Here is a 10,118-nt window from a genome sequence, read left to right as displayed (position 1 = left end):
CAACGGTCTCTAAGTCATCGAGCTTTACTTTCCGAGAGAGAATACCTTTCATAAACCTCACATAGCTAGGCATCTGTTTAAGAGGTTCAGCGAAAGGTATGTTGATATGAAGTTTCTTGAACACCTCCAAAAACTTCTCAAACTGCTTATCCGGATTTTTCTTCTGCAGCCTCTTAGGAAAAGGAGGTGGAGGATAGATCTGTTTCTCCCCTGTATTACCCTCAGGAGGAGTGTGTTCCACAGTAGTCTTCCTTGGTTCCACCTCTACTTCCTTCTGCATATCTTCTTCGGCCAAAACTTCAGATTCTGGAACTTGAGACTTTTCAGGCTCTTCGTCTTGCTGAATTTGGGGGCTTGCAACCTTTCCAGACCTTAAGGTGATGGCGTTCACCTGTTCTTCAACTTCCCTCTTGCCTGGATTGGCTTCTGTATCACTAGGAAACATTCTAGGTGGCCGATTCAATAAGGCATTAGCAATTTTGCCTATTTGGTTCTCCAGAGTCTTGATAGAAATAGCCTGGCTTTGGCATATAAGAGCCTGGTTTTTGCACATAAGCCGCAACTCCTCCAATTCAGATTTTTCATTCGAAGATAGACATGCTTCATGATTTTGTTGTTGAATTTGGAGTTGTTGTTTTGGTGCAATTTGTTGCTGAAAACCAGGAGGGTTGAATAGCTTATTTCCAAACTGCTGGAATGGTTGTTGCATCGCATTCTGATTGTTGCTCCAGCTGAAGTTAGGATGATTCCAGTTGTCAGGATGATAAGTGTCTGGAACTGGTTTCTGCGATCTCTGAAAGTTGCTCACAAACTGAGCTGAGTCACTAGATATAGCGCATTGCTCCATCGCATGCGAACCTGCACACAGCTCACAATCACTAATTATCTGCTTAACACTATAATTAGCCAGATAATCGATCTTCATAGACAACGCCTTTAGTTGAGCAGTGAGAGCCGTAGCTGTATCCAACTCAAGAACTCCTGCTACCTTACTCTGTGGACATCTCTGGGTTGGATACTGATATTCATTAGCAGCTATAAGTTCAATTAGATCATAAGCTTCCTTATAGCTCTTTGCCCATAATGCTCCGCCTGATGCTGCATCGAGCATGGGTCTGGACTGTGCTCCCAACCCATTATAAAAATAAGTGATGATCATCCAATCAGGAATTCCATGATGAGGACACTTCCTAAGCATCTCCTTGTAGCGCTCCCAAACTTCATATAAAGATTCTCCCATTTGCCGCGCAAATTGAGTAATAGCGTTTCTGAATGCAGCTGACTTCGCCATATGGAAGAATTTAGTGAGAAACTTTTGAGCAAGATCTTCCCAAGTAGCAATCGAACCAGCTGGTAGAGAGTGTAACCAGCTCTTAGCCTTGTCCCTCAGAGAGAATGAGAACAGTCTCAGTTTCACAGCATCTTCAGAAACACCGTTGAACTTGAAGGTGTCGCATATCTCAATAAAATCCCTAATGTGCATATTGGGATCTTTGGTTGAAGAACCCCCAAACTGAATTGAATTCTGCACCCATTGAATTATTCCAGTCTTGATCTCAAAGGTATTAGCTGTGATAGCTGGCCTCACAATGCTAGATTGAATATCATCGATCTTGGGTTGAGAAAAATCCATTAAGGCTTTCATTCGTGCTGCTAGATCTCCCATTATAATGAGTACCTGAAACACAAACATATAAACCGTGAAAGTAAAAGAATCTGAGTTAGTGAACTTTAACGACCACTGATGACAAACACATAAACTAAAAATTAACATCGAGTCCCCGGCAGCGGCGCCAAAAACTTGTTAGGGCGAAAACACGCGCTAATATTCACGCAAGTATACGCGTTCACAAGTAGTATAAGATACAAATTAGATTTGTTCCCATATAGACTGGTTTAGGTTAAGTTCAATTTATGCACCTATGCAACAATGTATGGTTATCGCTCAATGCTAAGACAAATAACAAATTGGGTTTTTATTAAACTAAGAGATTATACTAAATATTATTAACTAAGAGAATTGAGGTTGAATTAATATATATGACAAACATAAGATTCTAACTTCATTAAATACTTCATTCAATAGCCTTTTCATTCTTAACCTTAGCATGTGATGGTGATGACACTAATCAGATAACACGAAACTGATAAACGCCAACTTTCGTTGCACGAGCACCATTCTACCATACATCCATATAAGAGATAGAAGCTGAATAGGCACCAATTATATTGAGACCCTATATGTCTATATAATTTGACAATATAACGGTTTAAACATAAGTTATCTATCTTGATTACATAGGGCAAGTAAAACGGTTAGAGTTATCTACGAATCATGCATACACATACATGAACCTATGCTAGCATGGCAAGTTCTAAAGCTCTATATTCACTGTCGCTTCAATAGAGATTAACACGCTATCTTATATGTTAGCTACGCACATAAGACGAATAAGCACAACCAATACTAGGATATGAATCAATCACCACACACCAAGATATCAAAATAATTAACTATTGAAATCCATAAGTAAATCCGCTATAATCCCATGACAACGATTAGGCCATAATCGAACTCATCGTTACCATTGGTTCCAATGAAAGCATGATATAAAACAAGGTCTTAATAAACTGAATAATAATTAAAGTACGAATAAACGAGATCTAGGTTCAACAAGAACGAAAGCGAGCATCCAAAGTTACAACTAATTCAAAGAATCACAAGTTGAAAACAAGATCTTCTCTTTCGGAGTTGTTCTATACTTCTAGGTCTCCTTCTTGGTATTCCAATCTTCCCGGATGATGAAAACCCTTTTTTTAAGTACATATACGCCCCTAGTGGACCTGGACCCTTAAAATCTTCAAATTCCACTCAAAAATGGCTTTTCAGCGAAATCAGCGACCAGCCGCGCCTTGGGCGGCCGCTCAGCTGTCATGGGTGGGCACTCAGCTCCTGGGCGGGCGCCCAGCTCCTGGGCGGGCGCTCAGCTCTCTGGGCGGGCGCTCAGCTCCTGTCTGGAAAAATTTCTGATGAATCTTGTTTTGGCCATAACTTGAGTTCTACTCGTCAGAATTAGGTGATTCAACTGTCCACGCGAAGCTGTTGAGATTCTCTACAACTTGACAATGGCCTTGGCTTCCAAATCTGATCACTTTTTATCATATTTCCTTTAAAAGCTCTTTTCTTCATTTAATTGATACCTGAAATGCAATAACATAAAAACACATCAAATACCAACAACTTGAGTCCAAAAGACCAATTTAAGCTTATAATAAAGCGTTCCCAGTGGATATAAAATCCACTTATCAAATAACATGTACTAAACCCTACTTTAAGTTAGCTAAAACTTTCTATTTCTGTCTTAGTGTATCTTTGCAAATCATGCATGTCTGTGACTTTACTTTGTCAGCTAATCTTGGCATGTGATCTTGTACTCTTCAAGCTGATTTTGTAGACTTTTCAAATTAGTGATTGATTTGTTTGTTGATTGATAATCTTGGATCTTTAACTGGTCTGCATTTTGTACTTTGAGTTTTAATCGAGATCTCCAGTTTGTACTATAGAGAACAAGCATCTCGATAAGTATAATGACTTATCGAGATCTTTTAGTTCTCTACAAGTGTTTTGACTTATCGAAGTCTCTGAGTTCTCGAATGTGAACTTGACTTGTCGAGATCTCTGAGTTCTCGAATGAGCTTGACTTGTCGAGATCTCTGAGTTCTCGAATGAGCTTGGCTTGTCGAGATATTCAAGTCTTCGCATGTAGAATTAACTTGTCGATATCTCTAATCTTCATATCTTCATATTGGCTTATCAATATCTCTGAGTTCTGTAATACAGAAATGACTTGTCGTTATCTTCAATCTTCATATCTTCCTTTTGTATTTTCGATATCTCTGAGACTTCTCTATAAGTTGTTTCTTGACTTCTCGATAAGTCATTCTGAAGTTCTCGAATGACTTCTCTATAAGACTTAATATGTTACTTGTAGATTTCTTGACTTAGAATATTTTTCCCAAAACAGATTTATTCAACTCCAAGCTTCTTCACATTGTCTCTGAGGCATGATCTTCTTACATAGTTTATTCTTAGGCTTGAGACTGTTTATAGAAAAATACTCCAGTCTAATCTATTTACAGTTTTACAGACTTAAGTGATACAATACAAAAATGTGAACTTAGATTATCATTCAATTTAATTAGGGCTGTCAATTTGACTTAGTCTTGTTATAGTACAGGCATGTCTTGCACAACATAACGCAAAATGTTAACCTTCCTATTCTTTTTCTTGCTCATTTTTATTAGCATTTTACGGTAAGGCTTTACATTTATTTCTTCTTCATCTTACATGTGAAGGTTGGTTGGCAGAAGGAAGTGGAAAAGGTAATCCGGTGGGTGCATTGGGGGTGTTTTCTCTTTCTCCTGATCGAAGGAAAATGGGAACTGAATCAGATACTGATGCTGTTAGAAGGACCAAGACACTGTCGGAAAAGGTAATTCATCAGATTCCATAGGAAAGTCATATATGTGTGTTTCCCTTGGTATTCCTTACCATTAACATTTCTCTTTCCTCCTCTTTTCTTTTCTTCTTTTTTCCACTTGAGAACTCGTGTGCTTAATTTGGCTGAAAGGGTTGAGAAAAGTAGAGGGAAGATAAAGATAAAGCATGAGAAGGTGAAGACTGAGAGGAAAGCCAAGTATGAGGCTCTTAAGCAACTTAAAGAGTTGAATAAAAAACATAAATATTTGTAGGAGGTGCTTAAGTCAGAGAATGAGGAGATCGATAGTCTGAAAAAAGATAACAAGGAGAACCTCAAAAAGTTATAATCGGAGCAAGGTGTGGTTGAAAGCCTTCGTTTGGAGATGGAGAGGTTAAGGAAAGAGCTGACCGTGAAAACGGAAGAGGCCCAGAAGGTGACTGAAACTATAGAGAGAGTGGATCAAGAAGCTCTTATCACTTACAAAGATAATATGGCTAAATTCATGACTTACAATTAATTGTTGACATGGGTGGTTGAAGAGTGAATTGAAGCTTATAAAAGGTTAGGTTGGGGAAGAGGATATGTCATTATTTTTATTACCAATTCCCAATTGTCCGTAAGAAAAAAGTATTTCTTCGAATGGAGGAAAGTCTAGACGAGAGGTTTAATTAGAGGGGTATCTCAGAGATGCCAACGACAACATTCGTACTTTGTGGAGGAGAATCATAGAGATGGAGGAGCATGTGCAGCAGTTGAGGGAGATGATCTGTAGGTTTCAAGATGAAAATAATGAATTGAGGATGTCGTTGGGTTGTCATCCTCGTTATCCTTGATGTTGTTTTGAAATTCTTGTCTTTTAATTGATTATGTAATTTTAAATTAATGAATGAAATTATGTTTACATGCTTGTGTTTCTTTTGATTTCGAATATTTCTATTTTATTTGTTGAATATTGGTGGCAGAATGCCGTAAGCGTAATTGTAAGTGTTGGTGGTGATAAATATCAGTGAAAAATAACGGGCAGTACTTTGACCAAAATTATTTAAATGAGAAAAGGGAATTTTGAAAATGATAATATTGGTAATGAGAAGGTCAAAAAGTCAAAATATTGTGAGTGAATACAAAGGGATTAAGCTGACATGGGTAATTGTAAAGTAATAAATGCATAAATTACGATTTCTGAGGAGGTGAGGGGTTGGTTCCTTCTATAAATACTGGGTTTTTTTCCAGATTTATCATTCTCATTTCCTTTTTCTCTTCTTTTCTTCATAAATCTTTTTCTTTTATAATTCTAATGGAATCCCAGGGTAGTTGTGCTAGTGACAAGGGGAAGAAAGCGATGACGAATGAGAAATAGCTGTTATCAGCCATGGCGAAAATACGAGAGATCCTTCGTTAGGTGAGTAAAATTCTTAAGCTCAAGTTGAAGGTGCATGAGTTGGAAGAGGATATGGTGTCTGTGAAGGAGGAGAACTATCGCCTCAGCATTATTGCGAGGGATGCACTTGATTTTTAGTTCTTGTTTTATGATTGTAACGGATGGTGCCTTTGGGCTTTTGAATAATCTGATTTTCTCTTTATAATAATGTTCTCTTCTTGATAGTAAGGATTATTTATATAAGAACAATAATGTTAAAAGATTTTTTCCTTTTCAGATAAGTTGTTAATACTGGTAAACAAATATAATGGAACTACACATGCCGTATGCTTTAGGTTGTTCATATTGATTGTGCAAAAATAGTTTATCATTTAAATTAGTCATGTCATAGGCGTTAGGCTACTTACGTTGGCTTCATAAACAAATAGTTGTGTAGGCGAACTTGTTAGGTCACACAACACTGTAGAAGGGGGTTGAATACAGTGTAGAATATAATCAAATCGATTTAAAGCACAAGTAACAGAAAACAGATGTATTCGATATAATAAACTCTGTTACAATAGAACTCTTCTCTCTCAGTGATGAACAAATATCATGAGAGCTGCTAGGTTACAATTGTATGATCTTCTCGATGATCGTAACTCTTATAGAGTAAACCTATGTCTGTGTTTATATAGACACACAGTTGATATGGAATATAATTCTGTCTCCTAAAATAAATCAATTAGATATCTTATATAATTCTTCTAGTCCTCTAACTCTTTCCATGCATATCTTCTTCTTGTATTAGTCTCGATCTTCTTTCCTGTAAATCAGCTTCCTTCTTTAACTGTTAGTCCACCAGTACTTAAGTTCTGATATCCATCTTCTGATATTATCTTCTGATAATCTAATTTCTGATATCCTTAAGTCCTGACTTCCAGTAAGTCCTGATTCCAGTAAGAACTGATATTTCCTGTTAGTTAAGATCTGAAAACTAAACATGAAACATATTAGACATGACATCTCAAATATATCCAACAATCTTCCCCAACTTGTAAATTATGCAAGAATGTACAAGTTAATAGATTTGATGATGTAAAAAACATTTAAGTTCAAATACAATAAGAGTTTAATAAGATTATTAATTACAACTTACAAAACATCCAGCTTTACCAATATCACTGAATTAATCTGAATCCATAATGATTCTTAATAAAATCATTCATCAGATTATCTTCAGCTTTCTTCAGAACTTCAGCTAACTGTGCTTTGACCTGCATCAGTTCTTCTTCTTTACTATCACCAATTTGATAAATGGCTGTTCTGAGAGCTTGAATGGATGTTCTTTCAAGTCCATCACCAAGTCTAATAACCTTAGGATGTGAAGAGTTTTCATTATAACATAAGCATCTTCCTTTCAGAATAACTTCCACCTTAGCAGAATTTTTCAGCATAGAAATTCCTCTTCCATCACCTTCAGTAATCATTGGACTGTAATGAGAAGTCTTTGTACCAGAGATTCTGAATAGATCTCTTATAGCCTTCAAAATGTATTCTGACCATCTTCTTGTAACATCAGATTTTACTTCCAGAAGATAGTGAATATATTGAAGTTCTCTGATAGACTTTTTTAGTACATCAGTATCATCTAATCTATAAGTCCTTCCATCATTGAGAAATAAAATCAATTTCTCTTTTAGATTCTCTTTATCATGAGCATCTATCACAATTTGAGCAGACAACACCTTGTCAAGGTGCCTTTGTTTGATTTGTTCATATGGTTTGTCAGTCAACATGAAAGGATCTCTTAGAGTAACCTCTACTCCTGTTTGAATCTTCTCTTCGTCAGAATCTAATCCAGCTCTATCTCGAGGTTGCTTGGCTCTTAACCCAAATGTAGCGAGTTGATTAATCACGAGATTGGATTTTGGTTCAACTGGAGTAGCTTTCTTCCATAACAGCTTCTTCTTATCAGCAATTGTCATTTTACCCAAATCAACTTGAGCATTGTCAGTAGTTGATGTCTTGATAGCTTGATCAGAATTTGCTGTTTCTTCTGTACCTTCCTGTCCTTTATTCTGAACAACAACTTGAGCAGTGTCAGAGGTTATTTTAGAATCTTCATTTATCTTTCTTCTTTTCAGAATTTGAACAGTTTCATCTTTAACAAGATTATCATCAGTTACTTGAACCATTTTACACACTGGTTTCATCAGATCTTGAGAAGTTTTCAAGTCCAGTGACTTGGTTAGTTCATCAACTTTTCCTTTCCCTTTGTCTTTGGGATCACTCTCAGTCTGTGATCTAGTCTTGAACTTTGAAGTTTCAAAATTTAACTTTTCCTTGATCACAATGCCTTTTTCCTTAGGCCTTGGAGGTTTTTTTGTATCAGAAGCTTTAGACTTATGATTTGCCTTTTCAGCAGCAAATCTAGCTTCTTCCTCCTTGAGAGTTTCTAAATCCATTGCTGGATTGAGTTTCAGAAATAATCTTCTTGCTATCTCCTCATCAAGTGTCAGGATTTTAGGATCTTTATAATAAACAGTAGTTTGCTTCCCCTTTAACTTTAGAGTTTACAAAAACCTCTGAGAGTCTTCAGATCCTGACTGAATCAGAATATCAGAATTTGGCATCAGACTTTGCTTATCACCACTTGACTTCAGTCTTTGAGCATTCACAGCATCAGAACTTGACTTGTTCTGAACATAAGATTTTCCTTGAAATTTTCTTTGACCTCTGCTCTTTTCAGAGTTTCCCTGGTCATCACCTTTATCATCCATTTTCTTCAGTTCTTGAGTAGGTGAGCATTTGGACTTAACTACCTTCTCCCCCTTTTTGGCATCATCAGGAAATAAGAGAGAAAGAAGAAGTTCAACCGAAGATTTGATTTCATCCAATTGAGCTTTCTGAGAAGCTTGATTAGCCAGGACCTCAGCAATTTGGGCCTGTTGCTCCTCTTGAGTTTTCTCAATGGCTTCAACTTTTTCAGAAATAGGTCTGATATACCTGTTCTTGTCAAGCTTGATCTGTAGATCTAGCTTATCAGCTTTTTCTCTGAGTGTATCAACCTTTTCATGAGTAGAAGTATGTAGACCTTGAAGATGTTTTATAGACAGAGCTGTGATCTTGAGTTGTGTCTTGAAATCAGTATTTGTGAGCAACTCATCAGCTTTTTCAATATGCTCTGTCAGAACTTTAGAACATGGAATAAAATATGATTCATTCCACTTCTTGGTCCACTCAACACCTCTGTGAGTATCCTCCCAAGGAATAGGTGCTTCTTTTTCAACAAATTTCTTCACCAATTCTTCCTTGCCCAGAGTAGGTATTGGAGTCTCAACAGAAACACTGTCATCAGAACTTGAGGAGGACTCATTCTGTTCTGATAGCTCAACAGTGTGTGAAGCAACTGGAGATTCAGGAATAACATCATCTAAATTCTGGTCAGCAGAATTTATCTCCAGAGCTAGTACTTTAATATAGATGGAGCTTCTAGATAAAGAACTTCAGGTATATTCAAATTATGAATATCTATTTCATAATTATCAGTTTGTTCTTTAGCATCATATGTAGCTTTAATAGGAGAGACATGAGGGGTAATAACTGTGTCATTAGCAGTGTCTTTGGCTTGAGCTGGAAGGGCTTCAATGATAATTGGTTCTTGTGAGATCAGAGATTCCTGATCCCCTTCCTCAACTTCTTTAGTCTCTTCTGATATAGCCTTATCCAAATACCTCCTAGCCTTCATTTTCTTCAATCTTCTTGCCAATGAAGGAGTTGCTTCAACAGCATCAGAATTTACAGATTTCCTTTTCAAAGTATCAGAACTTTGAGCTTCATTCTCTTTCTGAGAAGTAACATTCTCAGCTTCAACTGTCACAGGTTCAGATGCATGAACCCGTGCTTCAACTGTTTCCTCTTCACTCTCAGACTCATCTATGAGAATCATCTTCCTCCTCTTTTGTGGAGGTTGAGGAACAGACTTTGTCCTCTTAGAAGGTTTGGAAGATGAAGGTATGGTTGTTTGTGCTAATGGTTGAGAAGTCTGAGGTGTTTTTGTAGAGGTGGTAGGTGCTGATGGTTGAGGTTCTGATGGTTGGACATCAGAATATAGTGCAGTGTATTTGACTGGATCATAGGTTATTAAGGCTTGTTTGACAGATAAAGGAACTCGGAGGGGTCTTAACATAGCCTTCTTATTATCAGTAGATAATAAGTCATTAAAAGCTCTTTTAGCTAGTTTAAATGATGGAATTAATTTCACTAGCTGATTGGGG

At 37.0% G+C, this 10,118-nt stretch overlaps 1 non-coding gene across 1 annotated transcript; it reads left to right on the top strand.

Annotated features, from left to right (window-relative positions):
- Positions 1-1,169: 1,169 nt before the first annotated feature.
- LOC141722814 (small nucleolar RNA R71) lies at positions 1,170-1,276 on the top strand. The gene has a single exon (XR_012575814.1). It is a non-coding gene; the product is annotated as a small nucleolar RNA R71 (small nucleolar RNA).
- The last annotated feature ends 8,842 nt before the right edge of the window (positions 1,277-10,118 follow it).

This window comes from Apium graveolens, chromosome 4, assembly GCF_009905375.1.
Source record: "Apium graveolens cultivar Ventura chromosome 4, ASM990537v1, whole genome shotgun sequence".
NCBI classification, from domain to species: Eukaryota; Viridiplantae; Streptophyta; class Magnoliopsida; order Apiales; family Apiaceae; genus Apium; species Apium graveolens.
The sequence above is the reverse complement of the archived record's forward strand: the minus strand, read 5'-3'. Positions and strand labels throughout refer to the sequence as shown.